Here is a 12,922-nt window from a genome sequence, read left to right as displayed (position 1 = left end):
AAACAAGCATAAATGTTTACACGCTACACTATACCTACCAGTTGCCCTAAGTTCCATCCACAGCCAGCAGAGACACACAGATTTATGTAGGAAAAGTCCACAGTGGCTAGATCACCCTCGGGTCTTCTCGTGATTCTGTGCTAGGGCATGGTGAGCCACCCTAGGATGAATTGGTACATACTCCCTTCCCTTCTCTCCCCTGATGTATCTGTAGATAGACAATTCTGAAGTGTTAATATATGAAAAAAGCCCTGCTAGTCAGAAACAAACTATGAGGTTATGTAGGCTGATACTGACAGCAGCCAACTGAAGTTTCAAGGCTGAAATCTCCCCAAAAGATTAGATTGTTGAACTTAGTGCAGATGAGCAGATATTCAGAATTCAGATGTTCTAACACATTGCAGTGGATGTCAGGCAGCCTAAATCACCTACACCTGGACTGCTTCCATCAGGCTCCTGGATCCTGACCATGCGGTTAAGCAGCACTGTTTTAACTATGGGTTAATTGGTTAATTTGGGAAAATCATTCCATGATAACTACTTGCTACAATTTCCTTTCTCAAGCTCTTTTGAATTTAGCTACCACCAGGTCAGGCTTGTAAATGTAACGCTAGAAGTGGGGAGGTACACTGGACAATGGTCAAAATAGCACAACAGTTCAATTTGATACCAGAATATGAAAAACTGGTATCTAACATTAAAAAAAATAATAATACCCTGAGGCAAGTAAATGAAACCATTTTTGCAAGGTTCATTTGATAGAGCAAGAGAAACCAGCTGTTATATGTCCAATCAACAATTCCTGCAGCAGTCAGTAATATATCGAAGCTTACCAGTCATTAATTGTGAACTACCTTTACCATAACTGACAGAACTATTAAGAATGATGAGTGCTGTAAAAAATAAATTGTCTTTAAAAAATGATGTTATATGAAAGTGGCAAAAATCTAAAAGTGATAGGAAATAGGGCTTTGTTCTATTGATTTCAGCTTCTTCAGATTAAATGTAGCTTTTCTTTACCTTCACCACAGGAAAATCTGACACATCATCTCCATGTGGGATTTACATATCCCGTTAGTCCCTAAATACTTACCTAAATCTCAGGAGCATAAAGTATTCTGTATGCAAGGCTCACAATATCACTGTAGGTGAGCTGGTTTTCTTGGCTGGTGTTTCTGCAGCAACTGAATGAATTAAAACTTCTTTTTTCATTAGTTTTCTATTTAACCTGTACTTTCTTATTCTGTTTGCAGTAATATTCTAGGTATGATGGGAAGTGAGGACAAAAGGAGAAGGAATTTATTATAGCTTGCCTTATATTTCGTACCTTTGGGCAGTAGTAACCTCTGGTATAATGACAGCCCCATTAGAAGGATAAAGAAACAGTTTTCTAGAAGGGTTTAGAGAATTAAATAATTCTTATCAAGCAATCTTAATTGTAAAGGAAGTAATGAAATCTAACTTAACAGTGTATTTTCATCTACGTATGCTACAGTCTGATTACTGTCTCTTTCCTAATTTGCTATGAAATAACCCCCAAAGCACCCTTTGAACCAAATGAAGCAAAAAATATATTTAGGTTAGTGCAAGGAGACATAGTTATGAATTATAGGACATGGTGTAGAAAATGAAAATGTCACTATGATGAGATCCTTTGACGTATAAAAAGGGGAAGTCAAAATGGCAGCCAGATTGTTTTGTTCAAAAGACTGTGTAGAAAAAAAAAAAATGTTGTCTGGGCAAAGCTGCAAAACCTAAGAAATTTCTGTCTGTAGCTTCCATTGCCTATTTTAGCCTGTGTTACTAAATTTACAGGTGGTAAAATAAATAAGTATCTCTGCTATATTTCAGTGAAATCTCCCTGGCTTCACAAGCTTGTAGTACTGTAGAATAAAACAGCATCCATGTGAAAATAAGCTCTTGAGGCCTGCTAAATCCAAGAGTGTGACAGCTGATAGTAACTCTCCATAGTACACAAAGGAAAACAATTTAATAGTTGAAAAGCCTGTCAAAAAGACTAAAATTGAATTTGCTTTCCTGACAAAACTTCTGCATAAAGCCATCCTGGCTAAAGGAATTAAGCACACTTTTACTTAAATTTGGAGTGTAAAGCCATTGCTTTATATGGGCACACTTACATACAGTATGTGGTGGGATCAAAACAAATAGGTGAGGTTCAAAAAATCCACTTTGAAGGAGTCTAAACTAGTCAAAATAGAATTCAGATGTAGGTTCTGGGTCTTCGTGTCGGCTCTCTGCAGGAGACAAGCAGCGAAGCTTCTTCCCCCAAGGATCAAACAGTTGCCGATTTCCTCTGAGCATTAGCATCCAGCAGGAGGATCATGGGACCTTCAGGATTCATAGGTTCCCTTGGCGGAAGTAGAAAACTTGAGCTCATTTCCCATCTCAGCCTGAAGGGAATCAAGCCCACAACCAAAATTATCAGGGTACATTTTTACAACATAGTTAATACAGAATATTCTTAACATAGGAACAACTCTTCACTGGTTATCAATCTGAGGTCTTTGGTTTCAGCACATTCAGCCTTTCAGTCCAGGCTCTGTGCACCTGAAATGTGGTAGTGTTTACTGCTGTTCAAAGTGATGTGCTTGAAAATCAAAGGAAATTGGTTTTAACACCTAAATTGCCCAATATGCAAAACGTGTTCTGAAGTAAGATAGCATCTTACTGGGTATTTTTAGATACCCGGGTATCTAAAAGCTGAAATATATTCATCAACTCTAGTTGAATATGTAGCTAAGAATATCAGATTTCTTACAAATGCCTTGTTTTATATTATTTTTATCTCACCTTTTTTCATTAGTAAGGGTTCAGCCTTTATTATTTGTGTGACTTTGGCAGAATGTGCAGTCCGAGGTTTCTGTCCCAGAAACCCTGAATTACTCAGCTTTGTGCTGTAAGGTTACTGGACTCTAGAAGGGCTATCTAGTAGACCTAGAAGGCTGTGGTGTTGAATCCAGCAAGGAAAAATGTAATTGTGAAGGTTTTTCTCAAAGGTCTGACCTCCAGGCATGAGACAGTAAGTGGTATTCTACAGCCTGAATGATGCTGAGGTTGAAGTCCTTGTGACACTACCTGTAAGAAGTACTTAGGGAAATTTGCAGCCAAGCAAATGGTGTTTTTCAACTATTTCCACCTCAGCTTCATCTTTTATTCAGGTACTTTATTTTAGACCAAGAACAGGGATCCTCTGCTGAATTCAGTGGTGATGATCAAATGCCCATGTTTGCAGATCTGTCACTGAAGCAGTTCCTATGAATGCTCCCCCTGGCAGAAGGACAAACCTGACCTGTTTGATTTTATTTGTGGTAGATGGGGATTACAACACCAAGCTGGGGGAAAGTGTCAATCTGACAGAGGGTAGAAAGGCCTTTCAGAGGGACCTGGACAGGATGGATCAATGGGCACAGGTCAATGGGATGAGGTTCAACATGGCTAAGCGCTGAGTCCTGCACTTTGGTCACAACAACCCCATGCAGTGCTACAGGACTGGGGCAGAGTGGCTGGAAAGCTGTGCAGAGGAAAATGATCTGGAGGTGTTGGTTGATGCTCGCCTGAACATGAGCCGGCAGTGTGCCCAGGTGGCCAAAAAGGCCAACAGCATCCTGGCTTGTATGAGGAGTAGTGTAGCCAGCAGGACCTAGGAGATGATCGTCCCCCTGTACTCAGCTCTGATGAAGCAGCACCTCAAGTACTGTGTTCAGCTTTGGGCCCCTCAGTACAAGCAAGATATCAAGGCCCTGAAGCATGTCCAGAGAAGGGTAGTAAAGCTGGTGAAGGGCCTGGAACACAAGTCCTGTGAGGAGCAGCTGAGGGAGCTGGGGTTGTTTAGTCTGGAGAAGAGAAGGCTCGACTCAGGGGAGATCTCATTGCTCTCTACAACTACCTGAAACGAAGGTGTGGAGAGCTGGGGGTCAGCCTCTTCTCACAGGTAGCTAGTGATAGGACTAGATGGAATGGCCTCAAGTTGCGCCAGGGGAGGTTTAGGTTGGAAATGAGGAGACATTTCTTCTTAGAAAGAGTGGTCAGGCACTGGAATGGGTTGCCCAGGGAAATGGTGGAGTCGCTGTCCCTGGGGGTGTTCAAGGCAAGGTTGGACATGGTGGTTAGGGATATGGTTTAGTGCGTGACATTGGTGGTAGGGTCATGGCTGGACCAGATGATCTTGGGGGTCTTTTCCAACCTTAATAATTCTATGATTCTCCTCCCATGACCTCTCCTTCCCACAGCTGCTGGCTGACCATGGGCAGGTGGTAACTAATTCTCCAGCCAGAGTTAGAAGATTAATTTCAGACAGTGAAGTTTTTCAGAAGATGTGAAAGAAGTGACCTCAGTTGAAGATGTTATCAGCTGCACTTATCTGTTTTGCTCCTCTCCTAGAGACTAAATAGCACACAGCAGAGACAGAAAAATTTGTTCACACCTCTGCTGCACCTTTTCACAGCCCAACTTATTTAACTAGGGAAGAGCTGGTTCTTTCTTCACCTCCTTTTAAACACTTATGTGTGCAGGAAACTGGCTGTGATTTTTAATTTTGCACTAAAGCAAAGAAATTTGCTTGTATAGATGTGTCTTTTAGGAAAGTATCTGTACATAGGATGTGTTGCTCTCTGCTTACCTCCATTTGTAACCCAAAGGCACAAGAGTTCAAGCAGTGTGCCCTAGAGTAACTAGGCTCTAACACCAACAGATGAAAAGAATTTAGTCTGACTTATGATACAATAAGAAATTGAAGACCAATCAAATACCAACAATGCACAAAGAATTCATGGATGTCAATATTATGATATTTAGCATATATGAATAATGACCAAGAAAGAAAATGGATATTAGGAAAAAGTTCTTCACTGAGAGGATGGCTGAGCATGGGAAAAGGCTCCCCAGAGAAGTAGTCACAGCACCGAGCCTGACAGAGTTCAAGAAGTGTTTGGACAGCACTCTCAGACATAGGGTTTAATTTCTAGGTGGTCCTGCGTGGAGCCAGGAGTTGGACTAGATGATCCTTGTGGGTCCATTCCAAATCAGGATATTCTGTGATTCCAAAATTCAAAATCTAAGTTTCACCTTCAAGATCCCTATGAGGAGAGCAGACTAATAGAGAAAAAGAGAAAAATCCAATATTACTTAAACTGATTTCAAGGGGGTTCTTGAGGAGTGCTATGCATGAGCACTGTAACAAATAGTGGCCCAATGAAAGTCAGAGAGGGGAGTATCTCCAAGTAAGACACCTATTTTATATTTTTAATTGATTGCATATTTTATACTTTTAATTAAATCAAGTTTGTATCAATTAGAGCAAATTATTACTATTACTATCTTCATCAGTATTTTTGCCAAATATTTCTGATTGTTATCAGGAGCAATACACCTAAAACTAATACAGAGTTATTCTCTATGAAGAACTCTGAATATGTACTGTTTTCAATCTACACACTTTCTTACTTCTACTTCTCGGAAAGCCCCAGCATACTTCTCACTTCTGAATCTTCTCAACTCTGACACTTTCAGGTTGTTGTGTTTCCTATTAGCATGACCAAAGCCAAGCTGGATGTATATGTTTTTTCATTTTTACTAAGGTGGTAAGTTGCTGTGTATCTTATTATCTCAATCTATTTTGCTGCTATGTTCTATAGCTTAATATATGAAGCACTCTTAGAGGAGTTCATGTTAAACTACAGTTCTTCTAAAGAGTGAATGAGTAGCTGAAGTAATAATTTCTTTCAATATCCCACATAGACCTTGAAGCAGTCATTCTGTTCCCAGTATCAGAAGCTTGCACCAGCCTGGAGAAATCCTTACTTGATGTGATTAGCATGGGACACCATAACTAATGCAGACAATTTCTCTGGTTTAACAGAAAACAAATGCAAAATCTATCTCTCAGGAATAAACCCTAACATAGGCATTTTGACAGATGGACCACTCAGGTAAGGACTTGGCTGGATGGTTGCACTCAGAGAGTTGCAGTCAATGGATCAATGTCCAAGTGGAGATCAGTAACAAGTGGTGTTCTTTAGGGGTTGCTACTGGGACTGGTGCCACTTAACATCTTTTTCAGTGACATGGACAGTGAGTTGAGTGCGCCATCAGCAAGTTTGCCAATGACACATACGTTTGTGGTGCGCTCTACATGCTGGAGGGAAGGGATACCATCCAGAGGGATCTGGACTAGTTTGAGAGGTGGGCCTGTGTGAAACTTATGAAGTTCAGCAATACCAAGTACACAGTCCTGCACCTGGGCCAGGGCAATGCCAAGCACAAATACAGTCTGGGTAGAGTATGGATTGAGAGCAGCTTTGGGAAGGAGGACTTGGGGGTGTTTGTTAATGAGAAGCTTGGCATGAACAAGCAATATACGCTTGCAGCCCAGAAAGCCAAACATGCCCTAGTCTGCATCAAAAGAAGCGTGGACAGCAGGGCAAGGGTGATTCTCCCCCTCTGCTCTGCTCTCATGAGACCCCACCTAGAGCACTGCTTTCAGGTCTGGGGCCCCCAGCACAAGACAGACACGGAAGTATTAGGACGAGTCCAGAGGAACACCGCAAAGATGATCAGAGGGATGGAGTACCTCTCCTAGGAAGACAGGCAGAGAAAGTTGGGGTTGTGCATCCTGGAGAAGAGAAGGCTCCGGGGAGACATTATAGCAGCCTTCCAATACGTGGAGGTAGCCTACAGGAAACCTGGGGAAGGACTCTGTCAGGGAGCGTAGTGATAGGACAAGGGGTAATGGCATTAAACTAAAAGAGGGTAGGTTTGGATTAGATATAAGGGTGAATTTCTTTACAGTGAGGGTGGTGAGGCCCTGAAACAGGTTGCCCAGAGAAGCTGTGGATGCTCCATCCCTGGAGGTGTTTAAGGCCATGTTGGATGTGGCTTTGGGCAACCTGGTCTGGTGGGAGGTGTCCCTGCCCATGGCAGGTGGTTGGAAATGGTGATATTTAAGGTCTTTTCCAAACCAAACCATTCTATGATTCTATGACTATGATTATATGATTTTATGAATTGATTTCTTTCATCGTATATTCTTCCCCTGTTTTCTTGGAAGAGGGGGAGTGAGAGAGCAGCATGGCGGAGCTTAGATGCCTATCAGTGTGAAATCACCACACAGGGACAATAAGAGTCAGTTAAAGGATCTTTTAGCCACCGTTGACATTACTCAATCATAGACTAGTAGGTTGGAAAAGTCCTTCAAGATTATCAAGTCCAACCATCCACCTGACATACCGAGTCTCATCATTAAACTGTGTCCTTAGTGCCATGTCCACGCATCTCTTAAATACCTCTAGAGATTGGGACTCTACCACTTCCCTGTGTAGCCCATTCCAATGCTTGACCATGTTCTCCATAAAGAAATTCTTCCTAATCACCAATCTAAACCTCCTCTGCTGCAACTTGACACCCTTTCCTTGCATCCTAGCACTTGTCACTGGAGAAAAGAGACCAACACCCTCCTCACTGCAGCCTCCTAATGTGATGTCTGCATCAGTTGTCTCCAAAACAAGATGCAAGACAATCCACTGGGGTACAGGAAGAAACTATTTTTGTACTATTAATAACACAAAAATATATACTTATAAATGCTGTTTATTTAATCTTTTTTTCTCATCCTTTTCATTTTCTATTTTTGTGAATGTTTTATAATGTACAGAACATTAATACATTAGTACATGTACACAATTTATTATACATATATGGGGATGGGGTCTGTTTTTTTTTTTACTGATAAGTGTACACAATCAAAAAAGTTTGCAGACTACTGCTCTATGTCATATCAGAGCCTTCTTGCACCAGATATCCATCTGACCAGCTGCAGAGTATAAGTCCCAGTACAACTATGTCAGAAATTCATTTCATTAATCTCAAATAAGTAGCACTATTGAAACAGGTTACTTATATTTTCCACTAAGGAGAATGAATCTTTTGGGGGAATGACAGAGGTATGCCAGGCTGATAACTTGGAGACAAGCATATTGCTTCCCTCATATTTGTGTTTCTCTTCTACTTGTATTGCACTTAATATTTTAAGAAATTCTTTGTAGCTTTCTAGCTTTCCATGTTTTAAACAGAAGGTGAATATATGTTAGAATGTCAGCATTGCAAAACCATGTGTCTGTTCTGGAAAAATTTCTCTGATGACTGCAGTATTCATGATGAAAGGTGAGTGAAACAGCCATACAGTGCTCCATGAGTAATGGAGCATTTTCTAATAATGGAATTTTAAAGTGGGAAAAAAGTATGTATCCTTTTAGTGATTATTCTAAAGAACTTTTGTCAGATATTAAAAGATATGAAAAAGGGAAGTAGGTGTTATAGTAAAACACTGGTTTTTATTCTCATCCTCCAGCAGAAATGGATTCAGTTTGAAGAGACCGAAGAAATTCAATGTATGTTAAAAAGTCAGGTAAGAAAATAATTTATTTGTTAAGAATTTATAAAGTAATTGGGAGAAGAAGCAATTCTCTTCAGAGCTTGTTTGAGTGACAGGAGTGTATGATGTGTGGTAGAATTTGTTCAGTCTTCATAGCTTGGAGAGATTGGATTTGCCTAGCCCGAAGAAGAAAAGTTAGAGGAGGGCTTATTAAATAATGACAAGGAAGGGAGTTGTTTTCTGTGTCCAGTACGGGTAAGACAAGGAGTCCTAGGCTCCAGACTGAGTAAAGAAGGTTCACATCAGGATTATTTTTTCTCTTTTTTTCTAATTATATGGTGGCACTTGAAAAAATTGCCTGAGGAAATTATGCTCCCCATCATTCTTTCTAAGCATATATTAGATAAACATTTTATGTCAGAAATTCAACTGATCCTTCCAATGGGAAAGAATGTAAATAAATGAGACCCATCTAACACTATTTGTTCTGTGAAGCTGTGATTGCTATTTCTTATATTACATTTTGAGTTATACAAACCTAAATCCAGTTTTTGGTTTACTTTTCTTTGTCCGTCAGTGAGTCAAATTATTCTCAAAATCCAGAATAGTAAAACCCCTCTGAAGAATATTTGATTTATGGATTCCCCAAAGTCCTGTGGATTGGAAGTGACATGCATATATTTTTGTTTCTGTATTGTATAATTAGTTAAAACTATATTGAACTGAGTACAGCATCAAGACACAATTTTTTGAAAGTGGAATTCTCGTCTGACCATGGTTAAATAAAGGTGTGAAGAACTTCACTGTTTAAGGAAATTACACTGCTTTGAAACAAGCTTTCAGTGTTTTTATTATTTAGTCAACTATATGTTTAGCTCTTGCTCAGTTACACATTTCCACTCCTTGTATTTTATAATGCCAAGTACTTTACGTACATGTATCCATACCAGGGAAAGGGTAATATTTTCAGAACTGCATAACTAATTTATGAACCCAAATCAGATTTTACATTCTGAAATCACGTAGGCATAAAGAAACATTTTACTCAGCACCCCTTTCCAATGATGTAGTAGTGTGTAATTCAGATAAGGTGCCCACAACATCAGAAACGAGAAACAGAATGAGAAATGGTTAACAACTAAAACCAAAAAGGCAGATAGTTGCTTAGTTAATTTTACTTGTGTTTCATGTGTTTGCTGCTGGAGAGGGGGTATTGCTGTTCTCCTACATGCACATGTGTTCAACGAGCTGCTGAGAGGGGAAGTGAAACCAGAGTGGTGAGAGTTGAGGGAAGGTGGGTGAGCATTGGATGCTGGTGGGACAGTGGAGCAGAGGAAGGTGACCAGTGCTGGTACCGATGCACCAGGGCCAGCTGGTAGGCAATGGACACCTCTGCAGAAGGCTTTCACTGTCCTGAACAGGTATCTGTGACCTTAGACATTGTGAAGTGTCTCCTGTGTATTTGTGCAAAGCTGGTCAACATGTTACTGGATTAATACTTTGTCTTTTAGGGTTTACTGCATTCAGAGCTTATGAGCACTCAGGTTGGCAATATAGAGAGCTTTTCAAATAGTTCAGGTAAAGCCAAGCCATTATAGTCAACCAAAGGATTCTTTCTTTCTCTCCAGAGAGAAAGGATACCACAGAAATGTTTTTTTTTTTGGTTTGGTTTGGTTTGGTTTGTTGTTTATTTTTTTTTGTTCGTGTGTGTGTGTGTGTTTGTTTGTTTGTTTTGTTTTGTTGACATTGTTGGTGTGGGATTTTTTGTTTTGTTTTATTTCATTTTCTGTGGAAGAGTTACTGTGAAAAAATCTGATCTCTGTCTTCCCTCCACCGTTTTCCTTACAGGACAATTACTTGACAGCTTAGAATAAACCCTAGCGAACTACTAGAAAAGTACAGTGTTTTCCACCAGTTTCTGTTTTAAGAAGGATGACGTGTTATATAGCAGAATTCATATCTTCTGTAGAAAGTCCCATTAGAGGATTAAAGCAGAGCCTGAAGTCTTACAGCTTTTCCTCTCCATCGGTTTGATGTGATGCCATAGCCATGAAGTTCAGCATCAGTCTGATATCTGTGTCTCTGTACTGAAAGGAAAACTCCTAATGGAGAATGTTCGAAATACTGCCTTTTCAGTCAGTTGTGCTCTTTTGTTTAAGTGCTTGCATCTTCACTCATTCACACACAGTGGCTGTAATCTTTTTTTGTTTGTTTTGTTTTGTTTTTCTGTTTTGTACCTCAATTTCCCAAGAAAATGGAAGACATAGAGCTGTTCCAGTGAATGTCCCAGCTCTTTCGACACCTGCTCTGTCCCAATGGTGTGTTCCCGTGTTACCCAGCTGGATGCAGCAGAGCTGGTCTGAGCATGGGCACCAGTGGGTGGCAGGGCTGATCTGATTGTTTTCTGTGACTCTCACAAAGAAATACTGTTGTTTTACCTAGATTGTTTTCTTGGAAATATACTGCATTATAAACAATGTTGCTGGGATCATTGCTCTCAGGGTCCTTGAGCACAGTGCCAGCAATATGAAAAAAGCTTTGGAGTTTGACAGGGACCAGTGTGGCCATGGCCTGCGGAGCCCATGCTGGGGAGTGGAGGCTTTGAGGTACCTGGCATGATGGGTCTGTGCAGCAGGCAACAGGCACGCTCAGTCGATACAGTCCTCAAGGGTTTGCTGCACCAGATAAGCACTTAACTATCAAGAACACCAGCCTCCTGGAGCAGGGGCAATGTGCAAGGCCTGCTTCATCTGAAGAAACATCATAGTTTCTTGGAAAAACCTTTGGTTGGTGTAAAATTAAAAAAAAAAAAAAAAAAAAAAAAAAAAAAAAAAAGTGTGCCTGTGTGCCCGTGTGTGTAGGTTTGTTCTGACCCACCAAAACCAAAACTCAACAGTGCCTGAACTTCCCAGAAATCTCAGAATTCTTTCTAATCTGCTGTGGAAGGAGACTCTGCCATTTGCTGTTTTGTTTCTCATAACAACAACAACAAAAAATGACTTCTGTAAAACTATTTAGGAAGACCATTATTTTCTTGTGGCTGATACGCTTGAAATGATGTAGAGTAGGTTAAAACAATGAACACTGAGAACATCATCTTTGCATTTATTTCATACACCTGTGAAGTTAATTAATTTTTGTAGTATGATGTGGACATACTGCTCCCAGAAGGGGACATAGGCAACCAAATTTTAAGTGTATTTCTTTAAGAGCAGAGGCTACACCCTAACCAAAATGTTAGTTGGTAATACTTGGGGTGTTTGTATTTCAGTACAAAGTTTCAGTGAGCTACTTGGTAATTTAGTACACTAAAAATACTGCTAAAGATATTACTGACACAAATATGCAAATAAACTTCACATTATTTGTTTTAGATACTGAAATGCCTTTCCAGGCAATGATATGTCTGATGTTAAATATAGGTAAAAGGTGTAATTTGAACAATGTAGAGTTTTTCCAGTTTCCATGTGCATCAGAGGAACTGTTTGTTTGATTGTTAGTTTTTGATATCTATTTTTTGATTTATCACTACCTCACCATTCACAGGCAAGTGTAGGGACGTGACTAGGATTAAATCTTCTGTGCAATAACAACTGTCTTTCCAAAACCATCCTAATACGAAAGTGTTAGTTGTGTTGAGGAACCTGTCTGTATACTCTGTCTGATTCCATTTAAATGGCTTTTAGGTTTGTCTGTTCCACACAGGGAGATGAGTGTGGTTTCAGCTTCACAAAATGAAGTAAAAGCTAAGAGCGTCTTGTTTCTAGTAAGATCCTGTGAGAAGAAAACATAACTTTGCTGGCAGTGTAGGTGCAGTCTCATTGATGGATAGAGAATGTGACCAAGCCATGCCGTAAAATGAAAGCCAGTAGGCTTGGTTCTGTTCTCCTTTATGTACGCGCAGTGGAAATCGCCTTTTCTGTCTGCACAGCTCACTTATGGTAGGAAGTAAGTCCGGCCTTAAATAAGTTGCTTGAACACTGAGCTTGTCAAATTTTAATCTTAAACAGACTGAAATGGGTTCTGTGCCAGTCTTTAGGGATAGGGATGCTTGCCACTTTTAACTGATGGATGTTAAACTGACTTGGTAGAAAATCAAAGACCTGGCTGTAATTTATAGACAAGTCATATGAGCTAGCTGCAGAAGTTGATGACCCCATTGCTGAAGCACAAGGAAGAAAAGAGCAACTTGTATTCCTGCAATGAATAGTTTGCAGCTCAGTGTTTCCTTTTTTCTACCTTCTTGTGCAGGCGATGCAAAGTCCATTTTTCAAAATCTTTAAAACAGTTGAAAAAACATTCATGGTCCTCACTAGTGAGGAACACCAAACAAAAAGAAATACAAACCCTACTTCTTGTCTTGCATCATATTTATAAGGTTAAAATTCAGCATAAAATCAGCATGAAGCCATGTCATTAAGATGAGAGGACTTATGGCACCTAGTGTGAGTCAGAAAAAAAAGTCTCTATCTTCAGAGGTGTTCCAGGTGCTTTGTTACTGACACAGGAACAGTAGCATGGGAATGTGCTTCC

Source organism: Aythya ferina (genome assembly GCF_964211825.1).
Source record: "Aythya ferina genome assembly, chromosome: 1".
Lineage (NCBI taxonomy): Eukaryota > Metazoa > Chordata > Aves > Anseriformes > Anatidae > Aythya > Aythya ferina.
The sequence above is the reverse complement of the archived record's forward strand: the minus strand, read 5'-3'. Positions refer to the sequence as shown.